The sequence below is a fragment of the Camelus bactrianus genome, chromosome 11, assembly GCF_048773025.1.
Source record: "Camelus bactrianus isolate YW-2024 breed Bactrian camel chromosome 11, ASM4877302v1, whole genome shotgun sequence".
In the NCBI taxonomy this organism is placed as follows: Eukaryota; Metazoa; Chordata; class Mammalia; order Artiodactyla; family Camelidae; genus Camelus; species Camelus bactrianus.
The window spans coordinates 45,353,025-45,367,549 of NC_133549.1; the positions used below are offsets into that span (position 1 = coordinate 45,353,025).

At 42.2% G+C, this 14,525-nt stretch overlaps 1 protein-coding gene across 36 annotated transcripts in view; it reads left to right on the forward strand.

Moving 5' to 3' along the window:
- Window positions 1-14,525, forward strand: part of SORBS1 (sorbin and SH3 domain containing 1) — a 208,282-nt gene that overhangs the window by 76,660 nt on the left and 117,097 nt on the right. For 11 of the 36 annotated variants that reach the window (XM_074373887.1, XM_074373910.1, XM_074373905.1 and 8 more), the window contains exon 1: window positions 8,109-8,127. The exons of 2 other annotated variants lie outside the window; for them this stretch is intronic. The gene's annotated coding sequence lies outside the window, so the exon portion shown is untranslated. Of the gene's footprint in view, window positions 1-5,817; window positions 5,925-8,053; window positions 8,128-8,151; window positions 8,276-14,525 lie in introns of those variants that run through there. 23 more of the 36 variants (XM_074373890.1, XM_074373896.1, XM_074373902.1 and 20 more) reach the window with 7 other exon arrangements.

The following is a 14,525-nucleotide window of genomic DNA, read 5'->3' on the forward strand; positions in this document are numbered from 1 at the left end:
TGAGCATATTGGAGTCCTGGCACATTCAACTGGGGTAAGCTAAGGAGATTTAAATAAATGAACTATTTATAAAAGGTGTAGGCAGAGTTTGGGAAAAGCCACAGCGGTCAACACAAGACTTGGATTCCTCTATGTATACGAGGTTTACATGTATCACATTCAGTCCTCAGAGTAACCCCAGAGATAGGTTTTACTATTTCAAACTTTGTGGAAGAGGAAGGTGAAGCTCAAAGAGGCAAGGCAGATTACCCATCGATAGTAGCTGGGGAACGGGGGCCAAATCCACACTGCCCCGCCAGCCTCATGGCCCCAGCTTCCACTTCCAGGACATCCTCTCTTCTGTCAGTCTTTTTCCACGTGGTGACGCTGACAACACTGCTCTCTGAGGCTCTGGTTCTGAGCTGGATACTGAGCTACAATCAGTAGACAGGAGAAATCAGCATGTTGGGCAAATAGATAAATCAGTAATAAAAGTAGGCAGATGACAAATATGGGGAAGAAAGATTGTCAACATGCAGTTTCCATGTGTAGAAGGCTTGGGGCTGTGGAAGTCTGTCATCCATCCCTTTTGGGGATCCATCCCATTCTAGAAAACGCCTTTGGGGAGGATATTGGAGTCATTTGAAGGGCGTGAATGAAGCAGCTTAGCTTGCAGGGGCTGGGAGGAGGTAGAGGGAACTTTCCCAGACATATGGCACAGCTTGGGAAGACTTGGCTGTGGGAGTAGAATGAAAGGGCGCTCTATTCATAGGTGCCTTAGGCACATGGAAATGGTGCTGGTGGTGGGAGGTGGGCAAGCAGCTGGGAGAAGAAAGAGCTGTCATGATGGGATCTCAGGGTGCCTCTGACTCCTGTTTTTATCTGAGGGCCACACTGGTCCAGTGAAGTCTCTCTAGCCTAATAACCTTTGTTAGAAGATAAGGGTCGAATGTTCTAAGAACTGATTTTTCAGAGGATATGATATGAGGATATGGCTGCCTAATTTCTCTTATGCCCTAAGAAAATTTAAAAGTCACGTCTCTGAGGAGGTTACTTCCCCCCAGGTCACTTTGAATTTGGGTTGGCTTTTAATGCTCAATTGGAATATAGCTTATGGCCAAGTCCCCTTTATTCCAGAAAACAAAAACACCTCTCCAGTACTGTGCACAGGACCTGCCTTGGAAAACATCTGGTAAAAATAACAAGTCGCCTGGAAAACTGTGATTCTCAGATGCGACCTCCGCCCCGTTAGTAGCGGGGAGTCACTGGAGTAAACCTTTATTTCCTGTTGCTTCCACATAGCGGTCCTTTACGGAAATATTTCTCGTGTTTCCTTAGGCAGCAGGGAACCTTGAAGGGCAAACAGTGCTGAGGCCCTAGATAGGAACAGAGATGCTGTCTTTGCCCCATAGCACCTTGGGGTGTGTGGAGAGCCCGCCTGGGCCTCTGAGCTTTGATGCAGCGCCAGGTTCCTGCCACAGACTGCTAAGAATTTCAGTCCCCCCCAAGGCACGAGCCAGGCCCAAACCTGCCACACCTCCAGCTCTTCTTACAAGAGAGATGTTTTAAAGTAGTCTTAAATGTCAGGCATATTTTCTTTCACAACATGCTGCAGACATCTCATAAATTATTCTTCAGTAACGCTTTAACAGGAATGCTTAGAAAATTAGGAGTTCTAGTTCGTGGAGTTTTGGTAACTTAGTTGTTAACCCCACATCTCCCTGCTTTTTCCACCCAGAACTCACTGAAGAAAATCATTATGAAATAATTTCCCTGAAACCAGGCTTGAAGCGGTCTTTGATGACCGAGGTTGCATGTTCCCGCACAATGCCATGTGTTTGAACAATGAGATATTCCATTTGACCATTTTTGACTTTAAAAAGGCCATCTGATACGGTTCCGTCTGATAATATAAGGTGTAGGAATTTGAGTTTAGTGTTTTACTTCTTTTATTTTTTTAATTGAAGCTTAGTTGGTTTACAATGTTATATTAGTTTCTGGTATACAGCATAGTGATTCAGTTATATGTATGTATATTCTCTTTTATATTCTTTCTCATTATAGGTGAAATGACTAGATATTGAATGTAATTCCCTGTGCTGTACAGTAGGACTTTGTTGTTTGAGTTCAGTGTTTGCTGACTTCAGAATATATCTAGAAAATTCTTTTAAAGAAATCTGTGATCCTCCTTGCCATTTGCTTCTCTCTTGTGAAAATGGGTTATTAAAGATTCTGGTGGCAGACTCTGCATTGCTGCTCGGGCTGTCTGCCATCACGTTGGCTCCACATGGGGGCCTTTACCAACATGCGTCCCATTGCAGCCATACAGATATGTTAAGTTCTGTTTTGTGTGGAGATGCTTCTGGGGGTAGGCCCGTGGGCCTTCCCTTTATGCGTTTTTAGTCTGTTTTGTTTTACGTTTGTTTTTACTTAAAATGCTTACTGAATTGATTTATTCAGTTACTAGTTTCTGGAAAACCGGCATTTGGAGGGAACTTTCCATTGTTTATTGGTACAAAGACAAAATCCAGGACTGCCCTAATAGTCTGGGATGTGTGGCATAGCACAGAACCGTGACCGCTGGTGCTCAGAACGAGGCTCTCTGGATGACTTCTGGCCCATAGAAGGATTAATTATGCTACGGATGCTGGTATATTTCATCTCATATTTCTCATTCCTTAAAAAGAAATGAACTTCTTAGACTTTTTAGGCTGCTGTAATGAAATACCACAGACTGGGTGGCTTATAAACAACCGAAGCTTACATCTTAACAGTTCTGGGGACTGGGAACTTCAGGGTCAAGGAACCAGCATGGTCATGTTCTGGTGAGGGCTGTCTTCCAGGTCGCGGATTTCTTGTCATAGCCTCACATGGTGGAAGGGTGAGCATGCTCTCTGGACCTTGTTTATAAGGACCTTAAACCCAGTCACGAGGGCTCTGCCTCCCAGAGGACCCACCTCTTAATACTGTCACCTTGGATATTAGGTTTTCAAAGTAAGAGTTTGTCGGGGACAGGGAGGAGGGACATACAACATTCAGATGATAGCAACCAGTGTATTTCATTATATAGAACTTTCCATTATTTCTTTCTATATGGAAAGTGAGCATGTAGAAGAATTTTTCATAGTGAGGATCTATTTCGCAGTATCATTTGCCTTTTTATGTAAAATCAAATCAACAAAAGATTAATTTCCCCTTTACTACGTCTAGGGAACCATGTGAAAATTCAGGAAAAAATATCTGCAGCAGATGAAGAAATTTGCTTGCCTTGAAATGTGACATTGGCATGATATTCTCCTCACAATTTGGTCTGTGGAAAGGTAAAGCCAGTCAGCTGTGTCTCAATTCAGGGCAGCATTCTTTGGGGGGAAGTGCTGGATTGGGAGTTAAAAGCTCCCGTTTCAATCCTGTGTAGGTCCCAAGCTCACTCTGAGTTTGTGGGAAGCCTTCTCCTTTCCCACCTGAACTGTTTTCTCATCTAATACAGTGAAGATTATTTCTAAAGATCCTAAGATCCTTTATAACAAAATCGACCCAACGATTATTTTTATTGAATGTTTTCCACTATGTAAGGTACTGAGATAGTTCCAAGTAAGTATATGAGAGTCTCTTACTTCTGGGAGTTCTAAAAGGTTCCTCATCATTAGATGAAACAAAAACCAAAAACTCAAAACGTTTATTGACCATCCTGCAAAGAGCAGAGAAAACCCCAGCATGCATAAAGTACTCACCTCCCCCTCTTGCTTATAGAAGAGTAAACCATACAGGAGCTGTCACATGAGTGAGACAGAGTGGACAGTAGGTGCCCTGCATTTATTAGGGACTTGCCCTGTGCTCGCCTTTGCGCCCAGTGCTTTACCTGCATCCCCTCACCAAGCCTTGCAGTAACCACGTACTCTGTTTTACAGATGAGGAACCGAGGTGACTTGCCCAAGGTCACAAGCTAGTAAGTGGAACTGATCATTGTTATTGAGCCTACATTCTTAATCACCCTGCCTCTGAGGGAAAGTGAGTAGAGGCAACAGGCTTCACTTTAAAGAAAAGCATGGAATTGCCAAGGGTTAGTGATGGAAGGAAAAGGGGACATTCATGACCACAGGCCACCTACACTAACCCGTTTCCTTAGGCTTCTCCTACCTGATTACCTGTCCCTGCTTTGCTGGACCCTGGGGAATACTGACTCCCTCTCTGTTAAGGCTGTAGCCCCAGCCTGACCAAAGAAACTCCTTCCAGCTCCCCTCCAGCGTTCGTGCCAGAGCTAAAAAGAGCTGCATGTTTACAGCAGCTTGGGATATCTTTGCCACTTGAATTGAGCAGAGTCAAGTCAAGGGAGTAAACAGCTGGGCTTAGGATTGGAGGGTGACTCTGGCAGATGACTATGAACAGGCTTAAATTTTTTTTTTCCAAATCTTCCAAAACTTGGTTTTAATGTTTCCCCTTTAATGTCTCCATTTGTGGAACCAAACAATTCTAGTTTTGGAATTTGTGCCATGAAAGGCTCGGAGTGAACAAGGTGAGGAGTCCTCAGCCAGCTCTCAGTTCATGTCATGGCCCAAAGGGGCCACTTGTACCTGCTCACGGGCCTCCATCTGAGCTTCTGTTCACTGTCACACTCTCAGCAGCCAGCAGTGGGCGATGACCAAGCATCACGTGGCTTAAGGAAAAAACAACCCAAAACACTGTCCTGCTTTTAAGCCCCCTCCACGGCTTGGATTGTGAGCTGCTCCAGGGCAGCAATCATGCTCATCTCTGCAGGTAGTACCGGGCAGTGTGTGTGGACTAAGCAGACGCTCCAGAAAGGCTGGGTAATTCTGTGGATGCTCTGTTGAGCACATTCTCCTCATCACCATAAAAACAAAATAAGGTTTTCTTAAATGAGCAGAGCAGTGTAGGCAGTGCATTGTGATGCAAGACGCATCTCTGTAGAATGAAGAAGCAGTTAATAGCCTGGGATTTAAGGTCAGGTCGGGTTTTCTGTCACAATTCCACCACATACTGGTCATGTGACCCCAGAGAAGCGGCTGAGCCACTGCCTCCCTCCTTTCTAAACTGATAGCAGCCATCCATGTATCATTAGGTTACTGGGACTAAATGAGACATTGTATGTAACGTGCTAAGCACAGTGTCTGTGCTTACGAGCCAGGCTCTTGATGGTGATATTCATTGTATTTCATTTGTTGCTAGGGAAAAAAAGATCAGATTTGGCTATCTTCCAAAAGAAATGGGAAGCAGAACTTGAGTATGTGTCTCCCACCCCCAAATTAAAGTTTGCGTGGTGCAGAGTGGTATAATTCTGAATGCTTCACAGTTACCAGGATCGGAAACAAGTTCACCAGGGTAGGAGTGACATTTGTGGCAGTTTGGTCCTACAGGTTGAGAGGTTGTGTTAGGGTGCTGACGTTCTGGATCTTTTTCTTTAATTTTCGGATGTCTAGTTCTGTGCTTTAATTTTTTTCCTGCTTTAAAAAATGTCTTACCAGGTTTGATCTATTTTTTTAAGTCTAAAAAAAATTATACTCCTGAAATAAAATGAACAAGGGATTCTTCTCAAAGTGTAATACTTGAACCACCACGTTGGAATGTTTTAATTTTAATTGCTTTTCCAGTTGCTTTCTTCAAGAAACTTTGCTGAATAATTAATAAGACTCTATTTAGTGGAAACACATTAGAAGTTGAGAGTTTGAGTCTGATATAAAATATAAACTTTTTCCTTACCATGTTGTGATAGGATAAATTATCAGTGGATTATTAGAAATCAAAGCCTAATTAAAAAATAAACATTTGCTCTCTAGATGGCATCAACAGATGTGTCAAAATTTATCTTTTTTTTTTTTTCAGATTATAGTCGTTTTGTGGATTATGATATGAAATCGTTCTAAATTTCGGGTACATTTTGAATTCTGTACGTTCTCAAACATCCAGCTGAGGAATATTGAAGCTACTCGGTGAGTGTCCTCCTGGTACAGCCCTCACTTGGAAACCCTGAGCCAGACTGCTTGCAGATGGCAGGCCCTGCAAGTGCAATTCCATTTGCACATTGTTTTATTCACTGTGAACATTCTGCAGGAAAAAGAGAAAAAACTGTCTCCCTGCTTCAGTGAAATTCTAACACAATCAGTACAAATTATAAATTATGTTCAAAGGGATGCAATAAATTCATGATGCTTTCCAGTTTTAAAGCATTGTGGGTGAGCTATGGACGTCTAGTAGCTTGGTGCTGCGGTAACTTGGTCACACTGACCAGTGTTTCTGAAAGTATGGCCTGAAACCTTATCCACCAGAAATGCAGGTTCTAGGGCCTCCTTGAACTTCTCAGACAGCGTATCTAGGACCAGAACCTGCAATCGGCATTTTAAACAGGTGCCTCCCCTCTTTATTAGTGTTTGGCCATTTTTGAGACCCTCTGGTAGAGTGGGAAGATTTTGCAGAGATTTTTTTAGTTGTTATCAAAATTGAAAATATTTCTAAATTCAGAGAATCGAAATTTACAATGAAAACTGAAGTGCAAGTTAAGAATTCGGTTGAAAGGCACATATGGGAATCATTTTTTAAATGCCTCCTTCTCTTTTCTGAGTCTTCCAGTGCGTCGAGTTGACTAGGAATAGCATTGCCAGTCAGACTTTAAAATACTTTCTCAGTGCCCATAAGAAGAAAACTTAACACTTAAGAAAATCATCGTCAAGTCACTTGTGAATGTATAAAAGTAAATTTGGAGGAAAGGACTGAATTTGGGGGAGAAGTGATAAAGAGAGAAACCCAAACATAAATATAATTTATTTAGGGGTAAAAATAAAAAGAATAGGCAGTTCTCCACAAAAAGATAATGATGGTTTTACCGGGGGCTTCCAACCACGTAGTTACACAAAGCAGCATTTTTGGCTTTTAAATAATGAAATTAAAGCCATAAGATGTCAGTTTGTGTCTCACCATACTCTGTATTAAAGATACATCTTTATCTTTAAGGGGAAAAAATTGGGACATAAGAGAAACTATCCTTTTGATTATCATAAAATTTCTTTGACTTTAAAATGATTTCACATAACATATCTGTATTTGAATATAATTTCTTAATGTCATCTGTGTAGATTCCAGTGATAGAAGAAACGAATTAAATAAGATTTAAATAAAACTTAACCTCTGTTTAGGAAGACAAATATTATATATTGCTTATATGTGGAATTTGAAAAATAATACAAATGATTCTGCCTACAGAATAGAAACACTCACAGACGTAGAAAACAAACTTAGTTACCAAAGGGGAAGGGGAGTAGGGGAGGAATAAATTAGGAGTTTGAGAGATACAAACTACTCTACATAAAATAGATAAGCTACAAGGATCTATTGTATAGCACAGGGAACTATTCAATATTTTGTAATAACCTATAATGGGAAATAATCTGAAAAAAATATGCATATATATATACACACACACACACACACACACACACACACATATATACATATATATATAACTGAATCACTAAGCTGTACACCTGAAGCTAACACTATATTGTAAATCAACTCTACTTCAATTGTGGGGAAAAAAAAAAGAGCATTTAAAAAAAAAAAGGCTGCAAGGACCAAGAAATAAAAACACCAAGTAGTAAACAAACAAACAAATCCTTTTGTTTCGTGAAGAATTTTGTATGTATTTCTGTCTAATGTAATTTAAATAATTCTCATAAAGAGCTGATCTGTTCTCTTCCCGCTGTTGAAATGCTGTCTGGGCTGGTGTGTTCATCCGCACCGTCTCATCTCACTGGTCTTTGGGGACTCCTTGTCCTTCCTCCTCCATCTTCCTCCGTCCGTCCTCCCTCTCTGATGGCACTGGGGCCAAGGGGACTGGAATGTGGACTCAACACATGCTACAGAGAGACCACACTTATTCTCAGCCAGGAGCAGAGCAACCCTCTCAGAATGATTTCCTTATCTTCCCTACAAGGGCTTGAAATTTCCCTTCCAGCACTGATCTGGGCACTCCGTCTACTTTCTTGGCAAGGAATTTCCAGAGTCTTGGCGGGGTCAACCTCTGCCTTTCCCGGCAGCTGGTTTCACTCTGAATTTAATGAGGGAGCTGAGCAGAGTAGCTGGAGAAGGGCTTCCCCGTCTGGCATCCCACTGGAAGGCCTCGCCACTTGTCCACGTTCAGTGAGTAAATGCTGACGGCTGCGGGGCTCCAAGAAAGGGCCTTCCCAGCCAGTTCTCCTCGGGTCCCCGTCTCGGCACGTTCCTGAGCCCTCCTGCTTCTCCCTCCTTTCTCTTTGGACTTTGGTGTAACCAGCAGTGAGGTGGGAACGTGAGTATTTGAAATCCCATGTATGTGGAACTTTTGGAGTCACTAGGAATTCACTGGGTGGACTTGACAATTTTGCAGAGCCTGTTGGCAAACTTTGTGTGGTCGTCCTGGATTCCATGCTCCCCAAGGCCTCACTGCACCTGATTCTCTGCATTTAAATTTGCCGGTTAGTTTTTCGAGCTGTGATATTAGCAGATGGCAATTTGAAATGCCTCATATCTTGCTGAGAATTCAAGTATTTTTCATTCCTGTTTTAAGAGTTTTAGCTCATTTTCGTTTTTTTTCCCTCACTTATAGTCTAGTGTATTTACTTAAGCTTTACATTTTTACATAAGAAAAAACTTATTTATCTTTGCACTTTTATTATTAGATAGGAAGAAAGTCTATAATTACATGCTTCTTAAACTGGATTTCCTCCAGAAGTATAATTATATTCACCAAACTCCACAAATACCGAAGTTCCCTTTAAGAAGATTGGGAACCAACCCAAGAGTTCTAAGTTACATTTTTGTGAAAGATTTTTGTTGCATACTTAAAGGGCAGGGGAGGTTTCTGCATGGGACCTTTATCCTTTCCCCCATCTCTGTAGCCTTCTAAAATGCCCTCTGTTAGAATTTTTGAGGGCTTGATTTCCAGACATGTAATTCATACTGTAAATTTAAAATAGAAGAACCACACTATTCAGTGCCTCGCATTAGTGAACTTTTATTGAATGAATTAATGGGTTCAGAAGCACCAAAGGGCATTTAATTGTGGATTTGCCTTAAATGAATGGTTTATTTTTTAAGAAGGGGAAAGCCATTTATTCCCCAACTTTATACTTGTGTATAAGATTTAAGACTTTAGTTTGAGACATTTGGACTTACTATGAATGTTATGAAACCTTAGGTTTTAATTTTCTACTGCTGCTTTTTAAGAGGAAAGAATGAAATGAAAAATTTTAAAGTCATTTAGGATATTTTAGTGCCCTCGTGCCTTACAGACTCAGAGTCACAGACGCCTATCTTCAGGGAGCTTAGCTTCTAGAAAGCACAGCAGGCCCCCAGGCATAGTAGCTGTCACACCTATTGCTGGCTTGGCTTTCTGCCTTGTCCTTTTGGCAGGGCTTGGGAGGGTGGGGGGTCTTTGTTTTGGGGAGCATATGTTCCTGGTTGTTGGACTTTCTCATCTCAGTTGGATTGGTCTGGACTTAAAGGCTCATAACATTCAGAAATTGTGGTCCTTTCCAGCCCTGAAATTCTGTGATGCTCTGAGTCCTTTGGCCACACGAAACCTCCTTAAAGACAGATCATATTTCATTCCCCCATCTTTCTAAAAAAAACATTGCAGGCAGCCAAGGCTACCACTGGCACTGCTGTTCTGTAACCTGCAAAGTTCTATGCAAATATCTGGTGCTGGGTGGGGCCACCACCAGTTTTATCTTTTCTGTGCAAGGCAAAAACCTCATTTCTTAGCAGTGTCCTCGCCTATCTTCAAGCAGAATCCCAGTAAACTATTGTTATAGTAAGACAGTGACTAAAGCCTTTTATTAACCAGGCTTTCCACCTACCTCCGACTCTCCTCATTTTTGAAATTAGAATGAAATTAATGGGAAATAGACCAGTTATGTCACTTGACCATTTATTGAGTCCTCCCTGTGCCACGCGGGTAATGTTCGGCCCCGTTCATCCTTACAGGAGGCAAGTTAGTGCTATTTTAATCCCTGTTTTGCATGTGGGGGAAACAGGTTCACAATGATAAAGTCACTGCCTAAACACCTGGAATTCTTTGCTGATAGTTGGATGTGAAGGATTTAATATTCTCATCTTAGTTGTGGGGGAGGGGGAGATAATTAGTTTATTTATTTTAGTGGTGGTACTGGGGATTGAACCGGGTACCTCATGCATGCTAAGCATGCAATGTACCACTGAGCTATACCTTCCCCCGCCTTAATATTCTCTTAACCAAGATCTCAGTGTCGTCATCCCATTCTCCTCCCCCTAATCCTACGCCAACTGTAATTGAATACAGAGTTCTCTTCTTCCAATGTCTACGTTCTATCTATGTAGGTTGTGAATGGTGAAGGCGGGTCATTTTGTGTTGAACTGTTCTCTTTAACGTTGGTTTCAAAATGATCTCTTAAACATCCCTGACTCTGTCATCTTTTATTCTATTTTAGTGGTTGCTATTGTAGTGTCTCTATTTGGTTAGAAGCTCCTTTGAGTTCTAAAGGATTTTTGATGCCTTTTATTTTCTGATAATTTTATGTTGTCAGGCACTAAGGCATTTGGGCAGGGAAAAAAAAAGAGTTTGCTCTGGGCAAAAGTGGCAGCATGAGATTTAAGGAGTAAGCTCAGACAATCATATTCTCTCTGAGAACCAGTTTTGGCTACAGATAAGCAAGAAGAGATAAGTGTAGAAGTTGTCACCTGTGGTCGCTAGAGCCAAGGCCTCTGTGGGGCTTTTCACAGCCCAGTGGGCAAAACAAGTTTGCTGGGAGCTGCTTTCCTGGACAGAGACAGTATATATGGTTGAGGGAAATTTGGGAGAGGGGAAGGGAGTCTTACAAAAAGTACTAGATGTTAATGTCCCCTCCTTTGGCCTGGCCTCGGCTCACGTATTCCCCCTGCCCCAGGGCCCCCCCACCCCGCTTCTGTAGTTCATCCTGCCTGCCTCAGTCAGATTAATCTTGCCTTAGGAAACTTCTAAAGGATTTATCTTGAATTCTGTGTCCTGATAGAGGCCAGCACAAATGCCATTGCCTGGCATTCGAGGCCGTTTTGTGGCCAGGGCACACCATCTACCCAGTGTTATTTCCGTATACTCCTCAGTACAAATCCTTTCCATCAACAGGGCTGGGCTGGGGTCTGTGCTGTGCACTAAGCAGTAGCTATGTGGGACCCACCTTGGAGACTGCACTGTAGGAATTCTCTGAGGAGAACCAGCTTGCCAATAGCAAAAGGCACAGAACATGATAATTTTTGTGTGTGTATCAAGTGGTACGTGGCCAGTAATGTAACTATACTTGAAAATTCACTCTTTGGGGAAAAGGCAGACTAGTCACTATGCTTCCTATGGGAAGTTGAGTTTTAGAGGAGATTTGTGCTGTTGGGGACAGACAGGCAATGGAACCTCAGGAGGGAGAGGAAGGAGGTGCAGGAAGCTCTCCGAAGGAGAGCTGAGGCTGTCCTTTTAATTACACTGAGAGTAGCCTCCCTATGGTTGAAAAAAAGGACATCTGATGCTTCTCAGAGAAACCAGCCGAGGAGAGAGTGGTTTTGAGCCTCAGCCTCACATGCTATTGGTGACGATGACCATGCTGCAAGCCCTGGGCTTTATTGAGCACTTTGTAAGCCTGTGATCGCTTGATATGCTTGACCTCATTCAGTGCTCACCATAACACTCTGAAGTTGATGGCTGTGATTATTCCCATTTTATAGACGAGGAAACTGAGACTTAGCAAAGTTAACTGGCAGACCTCAGCTTAAGCATTCGGTAAGTGGCAGAGCAGCAGCTGAAATCCAGGCTGTCTGTTCTAGAGCTCCTCTACACCTTTCCAAAGATGTGTGTGGGTAAGTGGGTGTTGAGGGGCGTCACTGCTTCCTAAAGGCCGCTAGAAAGTGACGTGTGTGATCTAATTCCATTTAAATCAGTGAACCCTCTAGAGAAAAGTTAATACTGTGGGAACTACAGGGAAAGAGATAAATTCATTTTTAAAAATTGATTAGCTATTTCCATCAGTTGGAATGGAGGCCTGTCTTTCCTTCCACCACGACTCTCCACCCTCCCAATCTCCCATTTGAATCTGCAATAAAGTATCTTAAAAAACAAACAAACAAACAAACTACTACAGGGATATTTAAAACATTCAGAAGAGGGTGCTTTTGTCGGCATATCCCCAGGTCTTTCCCAGGTCAGTCTGGAAGCTTGACGTTCTCTCGGCTGGGATGTTCCCACAGTGGAGGGCAGTCCATAGTTCTCTGCTGTCTTTCATGCCTCATCAGGATTTCAAGGCTGTCAGTTTTCTCTTTCAACTCAAATATAAGGTCTCTGAGGGCAGGCACCGTCTCTTACTTTGGTGGACAAATTTGATTATTACCATAGCTGGACAAAAATGCCCCCTAAGATTATCCATCTCTTTTTTGGGTGTATCTTGTCTCTGAACAACTTCCACATAGAAGCATCTTGCTTCAGGCAGGGACTGTGTTGGGGCACCTCTTTGAGTGAAGCCACATCATGGAATTGAAAGACCTAGGCCTGGGAGTCAGCTCCAGGGTCTCTCCTACTTGCTTCTGCAAGACTCTTCAGTGAGTCAGCTGACTTTCATTGAGGTTCATTCTCTCCATTTGCAAAATGGGCGTAGGAACCTTGCGAGGTGTTCTCAAGATTAGAAGTGATGTATGTAAGTGGCTGGTTCATCTGTCTGTTCTGAAGCACGTGCACAGGGCCTTGCACAGAATGCATGCACGATAAATGGGTCTTGAAATAGTGATGTGGTTCCTTGAGACATGACCTTAAAGAGAGAGCTACTCCTAAGTGTTTTAAAACACAATGCCTTTCTGAAGCATGCCCTTCATGGCCTAGCTTTGCATAGGAAGGCAGGGCCAGAGAAGGGTTTCTTGGTTTTTAGATTCTGCTTCAGTTTGTAAAACCTAATGTTTCATAGGTTTTTATAGCCTGATAGTTTAAGTATTTGTAATATCAACTTCATGGAAAGATATGCAGTGATTATATTCATCAGTCTATTAAAGCAATAAAAGGATAAAATCTTCTTCACTAGAATATTTTTGTTTTTTAACACTTTACTTCATATATATTTTAAAATTTAGAAACACCTTATGGAATTAGGTATTACTAACTTTTTCGTAGGTGAGTACACTGAAGCTGAGAAACTAAGGGACTTTCCGATTTGCAGCATTGGTAGAGTTTGGATTCAAACCCAATTCCTGTGAGGTTTTCTTGTTTGTTTATTATTTTCCCACAGCCACTAAACACATGGAGAAACTATTAGCATTTTTTCCTCCATCCATTTTACTTTTAACCTGTGCCTTTATAGTTAAAGTGGGTTTCTTACAACACACAGTTGGGTCTTGTTTTCTTGATCCACTCTGATAACCTCTTTTAATGGGTACATTTAGACCATTGGTGTTCAAAGTGATTATTGCTGGATACACAGCAACTAAAGTCAGAAATGTGTGTGTGTGTACGCCATATATATAATGTTTCTTAATATATAAATGTATATCCAACTTATTTCCACGTAGTCTGGTCTGGAAAACAGCATAGATTTAAGAAAAACAAAACAAAACAAAAAACTTCTACTGAATGTTTGTTGTGACCTTGGCACTATATTTTTAATGATTTTGAAGGAGTTTAAAGAAAACTCATTTCAGAAGTTTGCACCGTATTCTCCAAGTCTTGGATGCAGCTTTTATACCTGGCATGTTCAAAAATTGCCTAAAATTAGTGCAAAATACAGTTAAAAGAGAGAGAAGTAGCTGAGGTACTACAGTTCACTTTCTGCTGAGTGGAAGTCGGGGCCTCACGTTCCTTCTCCGTGGGCGCTAAGGGTCTGACGCAGCCCTCGGCCTCCCAGGCCTGAGGTCAGGGGTTATTGATTCTAGGCCTGTCTCTTCATGCTGCGCCTCAGTTGCTAAACAAGTGCTGCTGAGAAGAGAGGTTTTCTCAGAAGAAATAATGTTTTCAGTGTTTCTATTGGCTTTTTGCGCGGTTAGCATACGATCAGCAAAATTTCAGAACTTCTTAAGGAAAACAAGCGATTCCTGGATAAGCCAGTATTATGAATTGAGGTATTTAAGTTATTTATTTGCAAAAGACCCAGAGTCTTTTTACTGTATGGAACTTCTGTTCCCTCATTCCCGAGCGTGGAATGGGCTGGCACGGCAGCCATCTGTGTGATCTATGGCTTGGTAAATACGGAGCCGTAGGAATTTTGTGGTTTAAAAGAAAAGTCGAGAGGGAGTTACGGATTGTCTGTGAGACTGGACACCTCTCCTGCCATGTCAAACCCACCCTCCTTTCCCATTCCCAAACTCTAAAAGACCTCCTTTCAGCTTTTTGAGTCTTTTTTTCAGCCACACACAGTAACTTAGTCTCTCTACCTGGAGCCCGTGGCTCAGCCCTGACTCCCCGGAGACTGCAACGTGCTTTCGTTCACGCGGGTGGATTTTGTGTAATAGCTGCTGCCTGAAGAAAGCGTCCTCTGTGCCCTGGGCTTGCCTTTCTTAGTTTGAGGTTAGGTGTTTACAGT